General features: G+C 34.7%; 1 long non-coding RNA gene and 1 pseudogene across 1 annotated transcript; one reads left to right on the top strand and one right to left on the bottom strand.

Annotated features, from left to right (window-relative positions):
• The first annotated feature begins 524 nt into the window (after positions 1–524).
• Positions 525–9085, top strand: LOC123381656. Its single transcript, XR_006588943.1, has 3 exons — positions 525–817; positions 4500–4590; positions 8813–9085. It is a non-coding gene; the product is annotated as an uncharacterized LOC123381656 (long non-coding RNA).
• Positions 9086–11727: 2642 nt separating this feature from the next.
• Positions 11728–23830, bottom strand: part of LOC101099410 — a 130867-nt pseudogene continuing 118764 nt past the window's right edge.

Raw genomic sequence — 23830 nt, 5'->3', positions numbered from 1 at the left:
GATTATCACAATTGGTTTTACTATTCATGGACAAGGGGATTGTTTCTAGTATTAGTCAAATTAAGCTACTATGAGCAATCTTATCCATGAAGTTTGGTACAACTGCATGCATTTCTTTTGAATATCTACCTCGGGGTGGAGCTGCTCAGTGAGGGAGTTAGTTTATATATTGGGACCCACAAATGGAGGCCACCCCAGGGGCCCAGTCCTCATCACAAACCCAAACCTAAGTCAGCCTCCACTCATAGGAAACACCTGTCATACCAGGAAACCTAACATACACCAATCACAATCCTATGACCCAGCTTGAGCTAGTTTGCCTTGCCGTAGAAAATAGGACGTGCTCTCCTTATAAGAAAATCCTTAGCCTCCTAGCACATCATGCCGTTTTTGAGATGCCTCTGCTAATGGTCTTTGAAACTCACTTTTGCCCCAGATCCCTCAGGAAGAGTGATCTGTAGCTTGAGAGGTACTGTACTCCCCCAGTCCATGGCTTACTTTTTCTTGAGACTGTTTTATTTTATTACGTGACAGTTTTGGTGTTGAGATGGGAAGACAGCTGCTGAAGATTCTGGGGATGGCTTCCAGACACAGGTGAAAATGCTCACAGAGGCCTTTGATTCTCTGCCTCCAGGGCCTCTCTCCAGGATCTCTGCTCACCTTCCCTCCTGTTGACTCTGCTTACTTTGTCTTCTGAGCTCTTTGAGTTTGTCTTAATATTTCTAGGTGAAAAGTTGGGGTGTGAGAGACTCCAGGTTTCTCGCAGTGAGACTTAGTGCACCAAAACATTTGGGTTTGTGTCCGACTCATCTATAAGGTAAGCACCTTTGGGATGTTCTGACATGTCTCAAAAACTGTAGCTAGCAGTAATAAGTCTGGTTGAAATAAGGATTATCTTAACAGGGGAAAAGATAAGTACCTCTTAATCTAAAGAAAGCAACATAACCATCATTAGGGGACGCACAAAGCCTCCAAGTAAGTTGACAGCATAAATCAATCACTGGGGAATGTGGGGAAATCAAGGTGAGAAATTCATACTTTTTTTGACCAATGACATATCAAAATCTAACCAGGCATATGTCAAACTATTAAAAGCCAACAGGGTATCTCCATTATAAATAAATTTCATGAAAGGAATAATAGATCTATTACTAATGGGAATCTTAAAAGCCAAAGCCACAAAATTGGTGGGTACATATCTAGCACCGTTCTTAGCACTTAGCACTTAAAAGCTGTTTGAGCACTCGCCATCTAACTTAAAGACTCCCATGCTAGGATAGGTTAGTCAAGGAATGGGTTAGATTGATGCCAAGTCACCAGTCAACGTCCAGAAAATTTCTGTGCAAAATCCCCAATCCAGTAGCACGTACTTCTTGGGTATTAATTTGTCTCTGAGATACCCAAGTCTTAGCCAAAGATATGAGATACTCAGGTTTCAAAGAATTAAGTGTGCCACCATTCAGCACACCTCTTTTTTTATGTCTAAAAACTGTGATCTCAGAAGCTGTCGATTTTTACAAAAATGGCAAAATATTGCTAAGACATTAAAGCAGGCATGTTTTTTAGAATTATCAATGTCAAATATAAGGCAGACATATAAGTCTCACTCTACGTAGATTTAGTACGCTCATGTTATCTCTTAGAAAATTTGTCAGCAAGAAAGATAAGTATTAAGCTGTTAATATTTCCAGTCTACCTGGAGAACAAAAATTTGAGGACTTAACAATTGACTGTGCTTCCTGTTGTTTTTATCAGGTTTTTGATTACTTAAGAAAACACAGTCTTACCAATACTAAAAGCTTTGTCCACAACTATGAAACCTTATGCATTTACCTTTAAAATCTTCTTTTGTTACTTTAGTTAAGAAGGTAGGGGAGAAAATGGATGTTCTAAAAACAGTTTCAATTTCTTGAAACATGTATACCACTGATCCCTGAAACTGTGTTTTGAATAGAATAGATATTAATAAGTACTTGTTGAATAAAACAGCAATTATAGAAGACAATGAGACACTACTAAGGATATATGTAGTATAAAAATTTAGAGCTATTATTGGCATAGATTCGTATCCAAAACTTATATGTGAACTTGCAGTGACTTAACTACATATCTTACTTAACCTGCCATACCAGGGGAAATAAAAATATATTCCAGTTATAGATCCTGCCTATGGTAGAAGAAATTCAAAATGGAATATGCTGAGAGAATAATTACTGATTTAACTGACATCAAAGGATCTAAAAAGTATTTCACCCTCAAGGTGCATGGACCACCCTCTCAGATTCTTCTTCAGGGAAAAAAACAAAAAAACTTCTAGAGACAGTAAAAACCTCACGTTGCTTGGTGTGTCTGGGGGGGGCCCAATTAGTTAACATCTGACTTCAGCTCACTTATTTTGAGTTCAAGTCCTGCATCGGGCTCCCTGCTGGCAGTGCAGAGACCCCTTGGATCTTCTGTCTCTCTCTCTCTGCCTCTCCCCCAGTCATGCTCTCTCTCAAAAATAAACATTTACCCAAAACCCCCTCACATTCCTTGATAAGACATATATATATATATATATATATATATACACACACACACACACACACATACACACATATATACACACAGACACACACACACACATATATATACACACATGTGAAATATGAGAGATGAGAGAAAATGTGAGGTGAGAAAAATGAGAACTAAATATACAGTATATGTTTATATATAGTTTGTGTATGCCCACGTACACACACACACACACACACACACACACACACACACACACAACCTTGGACTCCAAAAGTATAATGGCGGAAATTAGACAATGAAATGAGACTTTCTGGATTGGACCAATTCTGAATTGGCCACCTGTGTGAGGCACAGGAACCATTTCTTGAATACTGCCTTATCCTCAATAAATTGTCTTGTTTGCAAAAATTAGTTGATCAAGTATATATGTGTGTATATATATATATATATATATTAAATATAGATGCATATATTTTAAAAATACATGTATGTATGTTATATATATGTATAAGCATATTATATATATACATGTATATTATACATATAATAGATCAGGTCTAATTCTGGAGTCCATAACGTCCTATTGGTCTTTCCCCTCACTTAACCTGATAACCACACTTCTTGACCCTTGACCTCTGTACCACTTTTGTAAGCCTTGAAATAAGATCCTGTGCATCTTCCACCCAGTTTTTTTCTGGGTAAGATATCTCCTGTTTTCTTTCTTATTTGTTCATTCTTGCTGGGAATTAGTTGTATTAGTCTTTAACAATTACCTTTGAATTTGTTATTTTCATTATTGTTGGCCTTCTCTGTCATTGATTTCTATTTAATATGTCACTTTTTCTAGTTTTTGGGTTTAATTTCCTGTTACTTTTTGGGCATCTTGCAGTCAAAGGTTGTACAGGTTAGAATTACATTACATTTAGATCAGAATAGATTTATTCCCTGGATATCTGGCTTTGATTTGGTTAGGAAAAGAACTAACTAACCCACTAACAAATAAGCTTGAAGATGCTGGAAAATTCTAAAATTTTCCTTTTGACGCCCAGGGTCGGTTTGTTTGGTGATGACTTTCACCTGGTCTAACTGTTTTGTAAGTTTGGTTTAATTCCATAACTAGAGAAGTATAAACAAGGAGCACCTGTGTCTCTCAGGTGGTGAAATGACTGACTTTGGCTCAGGTCATGATCTCACGGCCCGCATTGGGCTCTGTGCTGACAGCTCAGAGACTGGAGCCTGCTTCTGATTCTGTGTCTGCCTCTCTCACTATCCCTCCCTTGCTCATGTTCTGTCTCTCTCTAAAAAGAAATAAACACTAAAAAAATAATAAAAAAAAAGACTGGGCTGGGAAAGTGTATACAAAGCTCTTTCAAAACCAGTATTCATGTACAAATTATAGCAGTTTAATCATGAAATGAAAATGCTCGAATATGAATAATAAAGTTTTAAGGGCACATACTTCTATGTATGTTGCTATATCACATATCATCACTAGAGATACAGATGCTCTCTCTTATAATTTTCATTTTTTCCTCTTCATTTTAAATGAAAAATGACGTTTATAATATTTTGCACACATTTCTTTTTTGAAAAAAACATCTGGGTTTGACCATCCTAGCAATAACCAGAAATTAGTATTTTCCTTTAGATTTCTTGTCTTAAAGATTTTTGCAGGAATTAAATATGCTAGCCTTAGATACTTAAAAATTTTCAAGAGTAAACAAAGCCATAAATGGATTTAATAATTATTTTTTAATGTTATTATAAATTAATCTCTTGTTTGTAAATATGTCAACTCCAAAGCTGGATTGGGAGGGTTTTTTTTTTCCTCCCAGAAAACTGTTATTAAGAGAAAAGTAAGTGTGATTTAATTAGGATGCAAAAACACTGTACAAATTGAAAATATTTCAAGTATTCTTATCACCGGGATGAGGACATGCTAAGCTTTCATTAAAGTATATTTTTTTCTTTTCCTTTGGTAGATCCGTGGGCTAAAGGAAGTTAATGAAGACACGCTACCACTATATTTCATCTTCAAAACTTTTAGATATGCTCTTAGAGTCTCATGAACAGGTAAGACAATGAGCAACCCTTCATTGTAATCTCAGAGAAGAAATAGATGCTGTTTCCAGTGTCTACTTCAAGTACAGTCCTTTGAAGTCTTCCCAAGCACCCCTATAAGTACCTGACCTTCAGATCAAAAGATTAAAGGAAAAAAAATAAAAGCAAAGAAGCTCCTTTCCCCCCACCTCATATTTTGTGGAAATAATATTACTTGTTTGAGGCCAAAATGTGTGTCCTTTTTTCCCGTTTTTTCTTTTCTTCTTTATTACTTTTTTTTAAATTTCATACAGATCAATTTAGGAATATATATATGGCCTTCTCTTTACAGGGACATGATTTATGCTAGGGATACAAAAGTGTCTAAAGCGTGATTATTAATTTTACTTTTCAAGGGTATGGGGATTACTGACAGGTTGTACATAGTCATGATTAAACACAGAGTTGTGTGATAAGACAGAACCAAGTTTGAATCTAAGTTTTATCTCCAAGCTATTAGCTCATTACCTGTGGTACTTTAAAAATTTACATTTTGGGGCATCAATCATCTCTATTTTAAAAGAAGAGAATAATACCTTGACTGAAAGATTATGTCAACAATTGGGTCATGTAATGAAGAATTAGAGGAAGTGTTTGCAGAACGCTTGGCGCATAATAAGTGGCCAGTAAGAGGAAGAGATTTAAATAACCTGTTCATTATTGTTGTCAATTTCACCACCATCTTTAGTTTCTCAGTGTTCAGTACACAGCAGTCTATCTGGCATAGTTATTTTGGAATTGGGGCTCAGTATTGCATATGATATATATTTGTCACTAATAGTATAATAGTTTGATGACCTTAGGAGGTGTTATAGGTAGATACACATCTGGTTAGAAATTTAATGTTTTCAACGGAAATATATAATGAAATATATTAATTAATTAATAGCAAGTGACTATAATTTTTGGCCTCTGTTTTTCTAAAAAGAAAAACAGACACTTGGTCTATGATAGCTTTCAAGACTTTTGTCTCTGTCTATTTTTTTGTTTTTTTTTTTTTTTTACTTTTTCTCATCTTAGGACATTTCTACTTTTTAATCAGTTAAAGCTGAGTGATACGAGGAGAATAAATAAATGAATATCAAACCCTCTGACTTGAAAAGCCCTAAGTCAAAAGGTTACATCTACTGTATTGGTACATGTTCTGTCTTCAACACTTAAAATAAATGGCACTATTCTCAGGTAAATTACAATCTACTTATGGATAAATACAGAGGAAGTGAATATATACATGGATTGGTACCAACTGAGTTAGATACTGAAGGAAGTGACCATGTCTTTCTTATTCACTTTTGTATATTTAAGGTTGGATCATGTTGTAGATACTGATTATATTTTATATGTAAAATCAGGCTTCCACTGTTCTTGTCAGTTTTCCTTATACCATTTTAATTAATATTTTTAAAAAAGTGATAACATTTTACATGAATTTCAAAACCTTTTTTTGATACAGTTGAGATATCATGAAATGATCAATTCTTATGTATATCACTTAATCAAATTGAATGACTAAATATTAAGATGCAGAACATTTCCTTTATCCTGTGGTGTTCCCACTGTACCTTTTCTAGTCAAGCCACACAAGGACCCTACCAATAGGAAACCCTTGATCTAATTTCTAACATCATTCCTTAGTTTTTTCTTTTCTATAATTTCATATAAATGGAATTAGATGGTATATACCCCTCTTTACTCCTATATTCATTTATTCATTTTAATATTTGTGAAGGTTACATCTATCAGTAACCTACTTGTTCTAGTTCTGAATAGTATTTCCTCGTGTCAATATATTATAATTTGCTTATGCATTTTCTTAATGGTAGATTTTGCATTATTTCTCGTCTTTGGCTTTCATAATGAACATTCCTTAAAAGGATTTTTGTAGATCTAGATTGTCATTCTTTTGGATAGATGTGTAGAACTGGAATTATGTAGCCTCTTAGAAACTAGAAATTGCGTCCAATATATGTGTGACATGTTTGCTGTCATCAGCCTTGTATGAGCGTCCTGGTTGTTCCACATCTTCTAGACAGTGTTGCCAATGTGTTCATTTCTCTGTATTGGTGTGTATCTCATGTACCTCACTGTCGTTAACTTTGCATTTCTATTGTGACTAATGAGGGTGAGTTTCGACTACTTAGGTAGAGTTCAAATCTTGCACATCCTTAGGGATTTTTCCTGTTTGTTCTATTTATTAAGAGGCATGCTAGCATATTCAGTTATGATTGGGAGATTTGTGCCTAGTTCCTTTAGCTTTGTCAAATTTTCCTCCTGTGTATGGGAACTTGGTTATAGGGTAAATGAACATTTAGTATTATGTCTTCTTGATTAACTGATTATTCCTTTACTGGAAACTGACTCCTTTATCCAAGGTAATATTCTTTATCTTGAATTTTATTTTGTCTGATATTAGTCACACTGTGTTCTGCTTAGTTTGTGTGGTAATTTTTTCCCATTGTTTTACTTTGAAATTATTTATATCTTAATATTTAAAATTGTGTCTTGAAAGCACATAGTTTGTCTTGATTTTTATGTTTTATGATGCTCTACTTTTTTGAAGTTTATTTTTAAGAGAGAGAGAGAGAGAGAAAGAAAGAAAGAGAGAGAGCGCACACTAGCAGGGGAGGGGCAGAGAGAGAGGGAGAGAAATAGAATCCCAGGCAGCCCCAGGCAGAGCTCAAACTCCCCAGCCTTTGGAGAACTCAGGAACCGTGAGATCAAACCTAAGCTGAAACCAAGAGTCAGATACATAATTAACTGAGCCACCCAGGCACCCCTGATGCTCTACCTTTTAATTGAGGGTCTTTGAGTCATTTGATTCATTTAACTTAATTATTGATATATTTGAATTTTAATAAATGTTGATGTTCGATTTCTGTACTTCCCATATTTTCTTATTCCCTCTATTTTAATTTTTTTTATTTTGATGAATCACCTATAGTGTTCCCTTTCATCTTCCCTAATGGATTTTTATCCATTATTCATCGTCTTATTTTGTATTGGCTTCTTTGCGCGTCACAAAATGAAGTTATCCTAGTCTATATCCAAAGCTACTATCTTAACTCACAAAAAATCTAAGGAGTTCATGATAATGTCTTTCTAATTTATGGACTTCATGACAATGTGTTTGGTACCCTGCTGTACTTATTTCTTATTTTCATATATTTTTGTTTGAGAAAAGCTATAAAATTTATTTTTTTATTCTTTATACTTTATACAGCTTATAGTATTTAAGGAAACTAATGTTATCCTTTGGATTTTGTTCAGTGGATTGCCTTGTTACTGTAGGTGTCTGATGGGTTCAAAAACAAAATTTTGTAAATTATCTGCTTTGAACTTACTGTTAGATTGGAAGCAACATTCTGTTAGAGCTTTCTACAAGCCAGATTCCTCATGGATATATTTAATGACTGGGCAGTTATTTTAAAGAGATGGGTCTTTTTCACCCTGAGTGCTGAGGCTAACTATGTCAGAGTAAGACAGAATCGTATCCTTGGAAAATATGTGTATATATATTCTCATGTTGGGGTGGAAGTAATGAATAAATAATAAATTAGTTAAGTAATCGAGTAACAGAGGATTGGATCAGATTTGATAATTTTTTGAGATAGCATCTCAATTGAATTCATGATGTAGGGTAACTTTTCAGAGTCATTTCTTGCATGTCTGGAGATGAGTTAACAAGGAAGAGAAAACTGCAGAAGAGAGAAGAACACAGTGAAAATAGTTTCCTAGATATTAAAGTAAGAACATACCCCTTAGCATTAATAATACCTTATAGTCTCCTCTGCTCTACAGCAGATAGAAGTCAATTGTCTTCAGTTCTTCATATCTAATAATATAAATTTCATATATAATAATACGTGTTGTTTGGAGGTTGGGAAATACCACATTTTGCCCAACTGGCAAAGAAGGTATAGGCCTTCTATGTGTTGAGAGCAAGAGTCACTGTTATCCCGCTAACACTGTACAGTTTTTTCCTGCATTTGGCAGTGGCCAATTAACAGAAGAGTTAAGTAACTTTCGAAGGTCATAGGAGAAGATAGTAAGCATGACAGATCTCAGTATTCACAGACACATTCAACTATAGCCTGTTGCTAAGTAACTGACCTTCCCTGAATTCCAAATAGCAAATTGAATTTATCTCGTAAATTTAACTGCCTAGTCATTCTCTTCCTCCACCCCTACTCTCCAGCTGAGCAAAGAAGATCAGGTCAGATCAGAGAATTTCTTGGGATGGCAAAAGATCATGAGAGTCATGTAGGTGAGAGGCAGACATGCTCTGCTCTATGATCAAAGCAGCACATATACATCCCATCCTTGGGGAAGAAGCCAGCCTCTTCAGAGAAAGAAGAAACAAGGAAACAGAGACTAACATCTTCCTGAAAATTGATGCTTGAATAATTGAAAGACTGAGATTGTGTCTGTAAAGTAGTCTGCATAATTAAAGCCATTTATCTGAAACACATCATCTCAAAGTCCTCAAAATCATTTCTTTATAGGTTTAGTACCTACAACCAATTTGGTGGCAAAATCTGAATGGACTTTATTCTATTTAAACATGTATTTAATCCATTTTATGTTTATATTGGTATGTTTTACTACAGAAATATTTAAGTGATTGATTTCATGTTACTACTCCTGATTCCACCATGTGGTGTTATATAATAGGTGGCATAAATTCCTTTCTAAAACATAAAACATTCCAAATTCTGTAAAAAAGACTGTATGTCCCTAGATTTGGTGTTTAATCTTTGCTTGTGTGTTGTTTGATTTCTAGTGAGTGTATGTCTCTGGAACACACACAAAAATCAGAAGTAACTATGACTCTGGGGTTGCAAGATTTATCAAATGTAAATACAGGACTTAGTATTAAATTTGAATTTCAGATAAACAGCAAACATTTTTTCACTACAAGTATGCATCAAATACCGCATTGGACATGCTTACCCTCAAAAAGAAAAATATACGTTGTTGATCTGAAATTCAAATTTAATTGTCTGATAGTTTTCCTAGAGAACCTCAACACAGAGTATAAAGATAAAATTGTCCTTAATACATAACGTTTATTTTTTTCATTAAAGTTTGTTCATTAGTGCATCCCTATCAGTCAAGAATATTTTAAGTTATTAGTAGTTCATAATTTGCCTTTATAAAAAAATTCACTGACTATGCTTTGTCAAAGGATTTATTTCTTCTGGTCTCTCTATCCTAAACAGAGATTCAAAATTTTGAAGGTATATCTTGAACCTACCTGAGAAGGGTTGTCTGATAGAGTGTCAAGAATTTTATCATGTCTTATAAGAAATGGTTGTGAGGTGGTACAAAATTTATTTTTTAATTGAAATTATAAGCTTATTAAAGGAACAGTCTTTGGGTTTTGCATGGACTTTCAAAAATATATACTAGTGACAAAGATCTAACACATGGAACACCTTTTATGAAGTTATTTAAGAAAGAATAAAACTATAAGTGGACTGTAAAATAGCTCAATGAGATCAATACAAATCTTGAAAAAATTCTCTTGTTTCAACCACACACTTGGCAGCTTATCACATGGCCTTTACTTCTTTTTAACTAGCTTGCAAACTCTTTAAAGATCTGGATGTTATCATACATTGCCTTTTTTGTTTGTTATCCATGCCCTTAAATGTTTAATTTTCAAAGTAATGACTTGTTATACACATAACAGCAGCTTATGACAAACCAAAGTGTCACTACTCATTGGAATAATCTATCCAAATTTACAGAGAAGAGATTGGTATTGAAAGCTCAGTGACCCACGTAAGAAACTTATTCAATGCCTAAAATTGAAACATTAGTCTTTGTTCTCTTCTTTCCTTTCTGGCACTTGAGACAATCAAGGCCAGAACTCTGGATTTACATTAAATATAAATTGAATCCTGTTGAGGGAGATGCATTTGCTGTACTTTTCAGAAGCATTGCTTCAAGCCTCTCAGTGATGAAATTTCAAAGATATAATTTCATTCTTGTTTTAAATTAATCTGCATATTAAAGAACAAAAATAATTGAAGGACACATTTCATATTTTTCAGACAGATACCCACTTCAAAAATTTATCAGCAGTTCAAAACTCATAAAGAAATTTGAAGTGTTTCATAGGTGAATATATTTTTTAAAAAGTACAAGACTGAATGTCTTCAAGATCAGACTTAGATTTTTATTAGGTTTTATTCTGTTTTTCACATATATGGTGTTATATCAATTTATAGATTTTAGTTTTTAAAAATATGAAGGAATGCAATTAAAAGTTATGACAATGATACAAGAACTTTTAAAACTTAAATCGGTGTTTTGCATGTTTATGCTAACCAGTGATCATTTCTGAGCTCTTCCTGGAATTAGAAAATAAGTCAAGCACAATTGTATTATTACCATTTTCTTTGAATTAAATATAAATTGTCCAAATGCAACTTGCCATACTCAATGCCAAGCCAAAAAACTTAGCAGTAATATCAGCTAAATCCTTAAGATGTGCTGAAAGAATTCTAGATTTTATTTGTTTTGTAAAATCTCCATAATATTTTGCTGAGAGCATTACTCACTTTTCTTCCAAAGGATTTGAATTTTGCATCTCAAACTCTTTTTAAAAGAGTTTTACTGATGGTGCAGTGTTGATCACTCTACTTCCTGTCTCTCCCATGAACACTAAATCATCACATCTTCACCCCCACTGTGATTGCCCTTAGTGTTTCATCAGAACTAGGAAAACTCAATTAGTCTATATTTATGAGGAAATCTTTCTAGGAATAGACTATGTCCCTCCCAAATGGTGTTTGCGTACGTAGAGTGACAAAACTTGAATTCTGCTTATAGTTCACTTAGATTAAACAATGGACTTGCTGCTGCCTACTTTACCTACATTTTGCAGGGATTGGATGACTTCTGTTTAAGACGTAAAACAAACAAACAAAAAACCTACTTTGTTAACATAAGTGAAGTTAAAATATGAGACAGTCACAATTATTAAGATTCATAACAATAGGGATCCTTTGTTTCATATATTTGTTATATAATTTATTCAGAATCTGTAGGAGATAGTGCTAGCTGTCAGAAAAACCCATTCTCTCATTTTTATAGGACGTGCAGCTAGACGACGTTTTGTAGCCTCTTTTGCTCTTGGGTAGGGCCATCTGCCTTAATTTTAACTACTGGAATGACAGTGGAAGGGATGTGTGCCCCAAGGCTTGTCACGCTGAAGCTTTCTATGTTTGGGCTTTCATACTTTTTTCCTTCTCGAATGGCTTCATACAGAAAATGACATCCTTTTGAGGATGATGTAGCCACTAGGTGAATGAACTTTCGGTGCCTGAATGAGGAAAGTTTATCAATGACAAACTGAATCTTTCATTTTCCTGGAAAATAAAAGTGTAGGTCTGTTTATATCCCAAGCGTAGTCATCTATAATTGATCAGGCCTTATTATTTTTTAAGTGGTTTCTCATGTCTGTAACCAGGGGTAAAGGAGGAGGGGGATATTACTTTTGTACCATTACAGATGTCAGAGAAATTATAAGATTTTTACCTGAAATGCCACTAAATGCCAAATGTTTGGGTTTCAAAGTTATACTATCTATGGCTAACTATTAGTAAAATTTGACATAGATAGGGGATTTTGTAAATATCAATAAGAACAAGAAACAGTAAGGTTGGTGTATAGCTCATATATTATTATAGTTCTTTGCTAAGAATATTAACATTCTCACTAAATTACCTCTGTCCTCCAACTGGTCTTGATTCTGTCATAACTGATGAGGGTTCATATGAATGGTTAGCAGAGAAAAAGATACATACTTAAGATTGATTGATTACATACTTAAGCTGCTTTTCATTTTTCATTTTTAAAGCAGTCCTAGTTTTTCCAGTTTTAAGTAGTTACAAATGGTATCACATAAAGCTTTACCAAAAGATAAAAAGGACAATTTAAATATTGTACGTTAGAAGTAGATGAGGAAGCTCCTTGAGAATACCCAAACAACATTAATGTCTTGAACTTCATAAATCATGAATACGTTACTATAAACATGTGAGTGCCTGGAAATTTCTCTGTGCTTCTCTGTGTGCTGTGTGTCCTACAGTGTCTGTCTGGTCTCCCATACATACATAGATCCACTGATGTCAGAGGAGTACTTTGTACTCAATTTTTGGTCCTCCGTTTTTTTACATACATGCTAATTTCCCTGGCTACATATAGCTAAACATCTTTGACTATGGAAAATGTGGTCACTTGTATTGACTTAACAATATCATTTAGGGCTTTTTAGGTTCTTTCTTGCTCCACACATTGGCTTTCAAAGCTTGAAACTTAAAATCCTCAATGTGATTGTTCTCAGGTACAGCCCACAAAATATAGAAAAAAAACAATTATCCTATCTATACCATACATTATTAGTAACTCCAAAGTATACTATCATCAGTCTACTGGAATATTCTCCCCTTCCCCTGACTCATAGCAAAACCCATCCGGTTTCTCTTTTACAGTCAGTAGGTTAAGTTTAACCTAAATTTTAAATTTAGTTTAATTTAAATATTTAAGTCCCTTTTTCAAAGTAAAAGTGTATTAATAGCTATACCATTCCTACATTTTGTCATATCGAAGAAGTTATTCAGAGTTTATAAACTTGATCATAATTTATTGTCTTCATAATGGGAATTTCTATGTGACTAAATAAGGTTTTTAATGCATAATGAAATCCCTTATCATAATAAAAACATAAAAAGTAAATGAACACAGATGGACATCAACAGAAAAATTTCATTTCGAACAAAGCTAAAATAATGTTTTTCCTTAAAAATACTTAATTTTTCTCTGCATTTGATTTATTTCTATTTAATTTTACCTGAATAATTTGGAATAATGTGCAGTTGATAATGGCACCTTCTTCCTGATGATCAACAGGAAGACACTCATCTTTAATGATATCATCAATATTCCTTTACACAGAAAACCTTTAGACAGAACTAAAGCTTTTGTTCATTTACTATCATTTAGGATATCTAAATTTTGTTTTCAGAAAAGTCCTGCACTTTAACATTCAAATGATATATTTAAATATGTGAATTATATATATTAAACAAGGTGGAAATGAAATTTAGCTAACAAGCATTTGTTGTCCCTGTGGTACTGACCTGTTCAGAACCACTTAGACATACACCATAGTTCTTTATGCTATAGGATAAGGATTACAAACTATACACATTGAAGCCAGATTTTCAGAAAGATTTCTAGGAGTATTTGACATCTGTGTGCACAGGCTGAATTACACAAATAGCTACATTTTACCTTAAACTTGTCTCATCTCAAGTATTCAAAACGCTCTGCCTCAAATAACCATGAAATTTAGAACCGACATTCAACACATAAAAGAGAACTTTATTCAAGTGTTAAGGCAAAACACTGAAAATTAAAATCAAGATCATATTTCCTGTCCTCCCCTAACATGATAGAGGTAGAGAATTATGAGTGAGCTCTGCCCCTTCAGCCGTGACCAGGTGCTAATGGAAGAAACAACTCGCTAGGTAGCCTAAGAGTTGTAGAAGGGTTCTTGAGGATAGCTGCCATTATTTTGCCTAACGATTTTTGTATAGAGAGAAGAGAGCCTGGTGATACATTTTCCTGAGCGATAAGTATCCAGAAAAAAAAAGTTAGTATCTTCTGGTGAAAAAGGGTTTTTTTGTTTGTTTGTTTTTTGTTTGTTTGTTTGTTTTTTGCTTTTTCACTGAAAATTGAGAGTTACAGGATTTATTACATCTCTGTCTCAGGGTATCATACTTGGAAATTGTAGCTTGTGCTGAAAACTATAGGTTTTTCCTCCCCCTTTACTACACATTACTTCTGTCATTTTTATTGAAATATAGTTAGCATACGACATTATATTAGTTTTAGGTGTACAATACTATTTTCACTGAATTGACAATCTATGACTTACACAATGTTCAACACGGGAAGCCTAGCCACCATATGTCACTTCACAATGTTATCACAATACTATGCTATATTTTCCATCCCTTTGACTTACTTATTTTATTAATGTTTATTTATTTTTGAGAGAGACAGAGACAGAGCATGAGCAGGGGAGGGGCAGAGAGAGAGGGAGACACAGAATCTGAAACAGGCTCCAGGCTCTAAGCTGTCAGTACAGAGCCTGACACGGGACGCGGGGCTTGAACCCACGAGCTGTGAGATCATGACCTGAGCTGAAGTCAGATGCTCAACTGACTGAGCCACCCAGGCGCCCCTGACTTATTTATTTTAACTGCAGGTATTACTTTCTTTGTTCTTAGTAAATTACTTTTTGGTCTTTTCTCTTTGTGGTTTTATTATAGTCTTCATGCAATTTAATAACATAATAGCACAAAAAGTAAATAAAAACATGCATTTGTAGGTGTGAATGTATGTGTGTAATTGTATATCTTTTGTTTAAAAAATCTAATCCATTTTCTAATTTTACAAAGCTATTATATATTTTCTTCTTTATTAATTTATACATTTTTAAATAAACCTGTAACTTTAGTTACAAGTAAGTTAATAGAGGTACTAAAGTAAATTTGGATGAAGAAGAGACCAAAGTTTGAGTGCAGGAAAAAAAAACGGTAAAGAGATTTTAATAATTTGATCCATCTCTAGCTTCACCTAATCCCCAGAGGAAAGAAACACATCATAGTGGGTATGTGATAATAGCACTTCTCTCTCTCTTCTATGACATGAGAAACTTTGGAGCTACGTTGTGAGAAGGTGAAAACTGCTCAGATTTTTGCCATCTTCCATGAAAGGTTAACTCTATCATTCTGAGTAATGTTAACAAAATAACATCTGTTTTGCTTACTCCCTGCTTTTGGGAAAAGGTCAGCTTTCCTAGAAATAGTATTTCGTATTTAGCACCCAGTTTTCCTTTTTAGTGATCCTATTAAAAATATTTCAACTTAATTAGAAAAAAAAGATGGTTGAAGATATAATAGAGATCTAAACTGAAGTTGTGCAGGCACACATATGAATATGGGCTTTATAAATTGATTAATATTTGGAAATAATATAGAGTCTATAATGTATTGAAGTTTGTAATATTATGCATACTATTTAATGTACATACTATTAATTTATAAAATAAAGCATTTGAATCATGAATAATAAATAGAAAACAATTCTATCTGCTTATATATTTATCAGGTCATATTTTTTTCTACCTCGCTAAGGAATGTCTTGTTAACAGCTTATGCTTTAGAATGTGCAGAGGCAAAGACATGTTTAGACTTAATTGATATTTTTGGGTATCTGTAGTGCAAGAAAATGCTAGAAAATTACCTCAAAGCAGCAAGTTGGATAAGGAATTATTGCCATTGGCTAGACCAGACAGCGACCCATTGGCAATGGCCCAAGAATCTGGAAAATGTTCAGATGGAGCCCACTGTTAGCCAGCAAATCCTGTAGGTGGATGGGACTGATTAAAATACAACCAATTTTGTTTGACTCTTGGGTACTGTTTTATTATTTATTTATTTTTATTTTTTATGCATTTACTTATTTTATTTTAGCCAGTGTGTAAATGAGGGAGAAGGGCAGAGGGAGGGAGGGAGGGAGGGAGGGAGGGAGGGAGGGAGAGAGAGAGAGAGAATTTTATGCAGGCTCTATGCTCAGCGTGAAGCCCAATGTGGGGCTTGACCCCACCATCCTGGATCATTACCTGAGCCTAAATCAAAAGTCATATACTGAACTGATTTAGCCACCCAGACACCCCACCTGTTCTTGATCAAGACGGCAGCACCTCCCCAACAGGTTTCATCATGTGTGATGGTGCCATTACCATACATAAAGTAAAAAGATTCCTTTTTCTGTCCACTTAGTTCATCTCAAGGTATTCCCTACACCTTGGGTATAGGGTCAGAAAGGACACTCTGGTGATGCGTGATGAGTGTCAGAGTGGAGTGACAACTTCAACAGTTTCATTACAACTGCCAAAAATCTCAGGGCAAGGGAAACCATTTTCCACTTGTGGTGGGATAGACATAACAGAGGTCCAAGATTCTAGTTTGTTCCATAAGTAACTCTTCCAACAAGGAGGACTCTAGGCTTTGCCGAGAGTGCAGGTGCTGACTCTGTGACCCAAGGCACAATGGACAGCAAGATGACAAATGTCATAGAATGAGGGTATGTAATAACCTCTGTCTCCAAAAGGGCTCACTATGCAGCTAGTAAATGGTGTTCTAATGGGGTGTAGTGCAGAGCCAAGAAGGGCATCTTTTGCCTCAGAAGTCCCTAGTTGGTCCAAAACCCCCAGAACACTTAAGAGGAGACTGCTACAGCCTTTACAAATAAAGAGTGCATGGGGTCATGAATAGGAGTCTGTTGTATTGCAATTTGGGCACTCTTTAGAGTCTTTTGGTGTAGTGGTGGCATTCTAACTGGACCAGTTTAAGAATAGCAGGATGGATGGGTTTAAGAATACTTTGTAAATGAGGAAAATTAAAAATAGACCTACCCTATGACCCAGCAATAGCACTGCTAGGAATTTATCCAAGGGATACAGGAGTACTGATGCATAGGGCCACTTGTACCCCAATGTTCATAGGTCCACTAACTCTTGGAGCTATTAGTCGCGATGTAAGAATTCCTACTCTTCTTGGGGGTGCCATGCCCAAGGAAATCTAAGCTAGACACTTGAACAAGGTGTGTGGAGAGATGCTTGGCCAACACTCAACCATTTGTATCATCCCATTTAAGACCTTAGAATGGCCCAAGTGGCCCTATGTTCTCCTGTCCATATTTCTAATAACAGATTCATGGCCAAAGTCAATGTTTGCTGTTGTTTTAAGCCACCACATGTTGGGTTTGTTTGGTACTGATAACTGTAATTAATAACTGGAACATAATTTAATACTTAAAATTGTTGCTGTGACAAAATCCTAAAACATTGGCTTCAGGTCATTTGTCTTGTTTACCAGTTTTGGGCTATTAAGAATAAAACTGTAGTAGACAGGATTCTACAAGTGCCCCCAACCCCAGTTTTTCTACCCTAATCCCAGGGATTATGAGTATGTGAAATATCACAGCCAGGATTATATAAGATTGAAAGGTAAAAGGAATTTTGCAGATGTAATTAAGTTTACTAATCAGTTTGCCCTTGAGTTAACCAAAAGGACGTTTATCTGGGTGGGCCTAACATAATCATATGATCCTTTTGAAGCAGAGATTTCTCCTTCTAATAGCAGAAGGGTAAGAGAAATTTAAAGTACTACAAGATTTTGGGACATCTGAATGGCCCAGTAGGTTGAGCATCTGGCTCTTAATTTCTGCTAAGGTCATGATCTTTGGGTTGTGGGCTCGAGCTCTGTTTCAGGCTCTGCGAAGATGGTTGGGATTCTCTCTCTGTCTCTGACCCTCCGCTGCTTGCTTGTGTGTTTCTCTCTCTCTCTCTCTCTCTCTCTCTCTCTCTCTCTCTCTCTCTCTCTCGATAAATAAAAAAATTTTTTTCAAAAATAAAAAATAAACTACTAGAATGATTTGACAACACTGTTGGGAGTTGAAAATGGAAAGACCTATCGGCAAAAACCAAGACTAGCTTGTAGGAGCTGAAGGAAACTTCCAGACAGCATCCAGCAAAAAAAAAAATTGGAGTGGGGGGGTGCTTCTGTCTTATACTATACAGAACTCAAACCTATCAATAACCTGAATGAAACTGGAAGTATGCTCTTTACCAGATACTTGTAAAGTAACCTAGCCAAGACCTTGATTTCTACCTTGTGAAACACTAAGGAAAGAATTCAGTCATGCCTACTCATACTTCTGACCTATAGAACTATGAGATAATAATTGAAAGGTGTTCTAAGATAATCAGTTTTTGGCAATTTGTTCCAGTGAAAGAAAATGAATATAAGCTGCACGCACATTTTGGACATGGCTTTTTTTTTTTTTTTAATACATGTTTTCTTTTGGGTGAATTCCTAGTAGTAGAATTGGTAGGTTATTGGGTAGGACTGTGTTTAACTTCATTAGACAATTCCTGTGAAAATGTTTCCCCAAATAATTGTATCACTTTATATTTCCACTATAAATGTGAAAATAAGATCTTCAATTTTTCCACATACTTGACAAAACTTTCAGTTTTATCTTTTTAGTTTTAGACATTCTTGGTGTTAGGCAACATTATCTTATTCTGATTTAATTTGAATTTCCCCAATGAGTAATAATGTTGAATTTCTTTTCATACTGTCTATATATTCTTTTGTAAATACCTATTGAGAATATTTTTCCAATTTGTAGTTATATGTCTTAAGTTGAGTTATTTGAGTTGTTTATATTTTATACATTCTAGAAAAGAGTTCATGATCAGGAATATCACCAACATGCAGCTTACATTTTTATTTGTTTAATGATAACTTTGAGGAACAAAAGTTTTTATTTTTGTGTGTACCCTCTCTACAAAATTGTGCTCCTTCTATTTATTGAAGATATTATATAATAAGAATTTATAATAATCATTTTGTAGATGTATTGTCATATCCCTTTTACTTTAAATGGCTTAATATTCTACATGGTCACATTTTTAAATAAAATCATGCATAGTATATAAGGTGTTAACATTTAATATCTTTAAGTGATCAGTATATTATTTCAATTAGCTATTTTCATACTTCTAATTAAGTGTGACCTTTTAAAAATAGAAAATTGTTACTGAGATAATATTCTTTGAATCTCATTAAAGTAAACAGATTGGCTTGCAAAAAATCAATTTCAAGATCTCTGTAACATATAAATAGAGGAATACAGTTAATTTCAGATTTCCTTGTAATCAGCAGCCCTATTTTCATACAATGTTGAATAATGAAGGTTAAGAAATTTTTAGCTTCGCTTTGTTCTTCCCACTATATAACTCACCTCAAACCACAATTGTTACTCATTTATGCCTGTCTCCTCCCCGCAAAAAGTTCTAACGGCCAGTATGAAAGGAATAAAGATGATCATTCGAGATTCACCTGAGCGAGGTTATCATGTTATATGTCAGATTCATGGGTTATAGATTTAAATTCTAACTATACCTCTTTAAAACATTTCAACTTGCATTGGATAATCAGCATTGTCTTGGACATTTTAGATTGGAGAAGCCAAAGAACGGTGCTGGCCTGAGGTATCCTAACTACTCTACGATATTTGTAGTTGTTTTCATTGCTGTTAACTTATAGCATTAATTCATTGTAATTGTTCTGTTTCTTTTTTTGTCTTCCTTTCTTTTTCTGTCTTCTCTAGTTTTAATTGAGCAATTTATATGATTCTATTTCCTCCTCTCAATTGGCACATCAATTATACATTTAAATTAGTTCACTTTAGCTTGTCTGAATCTGTGTTCTAGTGGAGCAGTCAGATGTAATTTGTGTGTGTGTGTGTTTAATCAGCCCATCTGTTTTGCTGCTGTTTTGATAGCATGTCCCATCTTGAGTAACTTCTCTCACCCCTTTAACTATATCCATCCTTTGTGTTTTGATCATAAAGCACATGGATTTTTGTGGTATTTTCGTGTGTGTGTGTGTGTGTGTGTGTGTGTGTGTGTGTGTCCTTGTTTGTTTTTCTTCACAGTTTGACTATTGCTTCCTTTTCTCTATGTACCAGTGGCCTGTCAAGCTGGAAATTTAGACCGTAAACCCACCTCACTTTCAAATTACCTGTTTGCTTTAGATCTGCGGTGGTAGATACATACATACTTTTGCTGACGCCATATTAGTATCTAAAGTGGAATTACCTTAGCTAGCCTCAGGATCTTAGCCAGGTAGAGCATGTGGCCACTCACTCAAGGAGAATGGGCAAATACAATGACCATTTTACCCAGGTAAACTTGATAGTCTTGATGGAAGTGATTTTAAAGGAAAGAAAGGCAAATGTAAATTAAAGTATGTTTGTAGTTTCTTCTAGCATGTGACCATACTAGTGCAAAAACATAAATGCCTTAGGAAATGAGTAAAAAAGAACATCATGAAGAAAACTGTGATGTATTTTGAAAAAATTATGTGTCTGAGATGTGAAAGTACTAGCTATATGCTATATGTGTATAGTTATATATAAATATAGATAGAGAGATTGATTGATTCTATATAGATAGATATATCCTATATAGATACATAGATATATATATGATGATAGATACATAATATTAGTTACAAAAATTTAAGATATCAATGCATTGCATCAGCATGGCCACACTTCCCCTCATGTTTGCATGAGATCCTAGCCATGGGAATTAGGAGAGCAATGAAATAAATAGAATATTTTATGCTTATTTTTTTACCAAAGAGAAAAAGAAAAAAACTTTTGTTATTTAAACCTCAGCTGATCAACAGCTCTTTTTTTTTCTTACTTTGACTTCAGTAGATTTACTGAAGATAATTTACGTGACCTCAATGAATGGGTTAACTGTATCACAGAGATCAAGATAATAGAGTCATATAAAATTGGACATTGACCTTGCCTTGAGAAATGGAAATTCTGGTAACTGTGTAGAACTGATTGTTCTGGAAAAACAAACACTACTGTGGTTCATCCCAAAGTAGAGTGTAAAGTGATAGACCTTGACTGTTGTGAATGAACACATATATGTAACTCCAGAAGACTTGTGTATAGCCAAAAGAGTGTAAATAACATTTTATTATGCTAAGTATTGACAAATAGTATTGACCTAATTCATGTTGATGGGTGTCTGGACATGGTGTTGAAGACTTTACTTCCCATGTGACCCAGCTTCATGGGGTCTTTCTCAGACATCATTGTGGAGAAGTCAATGACCTGTCACAAATAAGAGCCTCTAGAGATACTTAATGAGTGCCCATGGACCAAAGGTGGGCAGAAGAGACACAAATTTATAAGACTGGAGGCTCATTAACTACACTTTCTTAGTCACTTAGACCTGACTTAGCACATCTGAGCTAGCATGAGGAATAGAAGGTTTTTGTTTGTTTGTTTGTTTTTGTTTTTTATTTTTTGTTTTTGTTTTTGTTTTGGCTAGTTCCATCGTTTTCAATTCTCTTTGATTTTTTCTCCTGGTCTTCTGTTATCTTTTCTGCAGGTCGCTTCTTCAACCCCTTCATTTTCCTGGTTTGTAGTTTGCTTAGGTCTTGCTTCTGCATATGAATCCTTCCATAAGTTGTGCCAAAAGTGTCATGGGAGACATTTGTCTTCTTCTTTGGCTTGAGGTCTTTTGGCATTTTTATAGATAATTTGTAAAGATCATCTGATGCCAGATATGTCCTCCTCAGAACCAGATCCACTGAGGGCCCCGTCTCTTCCAATTCAATCCTTGGTGTTTTACAACCAGACTTCTTCAACAGCACCTTGTAGCCTCGAAAGTAATTCTTCCCATTCAGTGCAGTGAAGTGCAGAACATACTCTAAATCAGCCAGGCGGATATTTGATACTGTGGGGCCTCTGAAGAGATCAATAAGAAGATTTTTTAGCCTTCTGTAGTCTTCTGTTACATCAAAATCATCACCAGCAAATATTAACATGGTTTTGTTCCCTCAAAACATTTACTATTCTTGATGTCTTTTAGAGAGACAAACTTCTCAGTACCTAATTCGATCATATCCAGCACATGGTAGTCATACATATGACCTATTACTAGATTATTTGGCTACTTCTTATTATGGGAGCCAAACATAAATAAAGACCAATCTGACTTCTTTTAAAATAATTCCAATGATGTCTGATCCTCACATGGTCTTGTAATGTTTTTCTTTTGATACAGAATGCCATATGGTTTTGTCAGTGCATACACATCTCTAAGTACTTGTGTCACCAGTAAATTTGCATTTCCCCCTTTAATCAGCATAGCATTTTTAACATTTTCACTAAGTTTTTGAAGTCTGGCTTCTTTTAATAAGGCCAGTTCCAAGATTATGAAATTTGCATTGCTACATAGATAATCTATGTTAGATTGATGTTTATGGCCCCAATTATAGGCGCTCTTTGCCAGATAACTGTACAGAGTCCTGCTTCTCTAACTTTGCACTAAATCATGTGACTACCTTTGTTCACGGGAATCATTGTAAATATGATACTGTAAGAAACGCGGAAACTCTTTCACATGTCCACTTGCTGATTTTGAACTTTCTCACCTCTAACAAAAGATTATTTCCAAAGTAGGCTACTGGAAGAAAATAAATGCATGGCCCAATTACCTCTGTTTTCCTAAATGATACCCAGCTAAGTACCAGACATGTGAGTGATCCCAAACATGACCAGAAAAGTTACCTGGCCAAACCTAGGTAAATTGTCTACCTAAACTTTATAAGCTAAATAAAGGATACAATTTTAAGCCACTGAGATTGAAGGTTTCTTAAGCAACATTATGTGCAGAATGTAATGTGTGCAGGTTACTTCTCAATTGTAATGTTGACCACTGAGCATGCAGGCTATCTACACATAATTTAAAGTGTGGAACACTGAGAACTGTGGGTATTGTAGTGCGTTAAACTACTCCTCCGCTTCTAAGATTTTCCCTAGAAAGTTTTATTTAGATCTCTTCTCTTATGGCATACCCCTCTACTTGAGGTGTAGTCATACACTTTCATCTGACAGCATTTGATTATGCATGTGTGTGTTGGGGGGAGATAAATGTAATCAATGAAGTTATGGAAAATAGAAAATTAGGACAATAACAAAGATTTCTAGAAACAGTAAATCTTAGATTCAACTATAATCTCACCACCCAAAGAAAATTTATTGTCATTTTGTTGTTCATCCTTGACTATTTTATGAAAAGATGAAGATAGATAAATAGGAAGTTTTACTTTTATTAATGTTTGTTTAAAATGTTTTCTGGGACACTTAGGTGGCTCAATTGGTTAAGTGTCTGACTTTGGCTCAGGTCATGATCTCACAGTGGATGGGTTAGAGCCCCGTGTCGGGCTCTGTGCTGACAGCTCAGAGCCTGGAGCCTGCTTCCAATTCTGTGTCTCCCTCTCTCTGTGCATCTCCACCTCTCTCTGTCTCTCTTTCTCTCTCTCTCTCTCTCTCTCTCTCTCTCTCTCTCTCTCTCTCTCTCAAAAATGATTAAACATTAAAAAAATGTTTTCTAACTCAAGAAACTTGTATATTATTTATAAGTTTGCTTCATTTATCATGTCTGGATATATAATGCTTTATTTAGGTCATTTATATAATTTAATTAATTTACTTGTATAGTTAATTCATATACATGAAAGATAGAAAC

This window comes from Felis catus, chromosome D4 (assembly GCF_018350175.1).
Source record: "Felis catus isolate Fca126 chromosome D4, F.catus_Fca126_mat1.0, whole genome shotgun sequence".
NCBI classification, from domain to species: Eukaryota; Metazoa; Chordata; class Mammalia; order Carnivora; family Felidae; genus Felis; species Felis catus.
The sequence above is the reverse complement of the archived record's forward strand: the minus strand, read 5'-3'. Positions and strand labels throughout refer to the sequence as shown.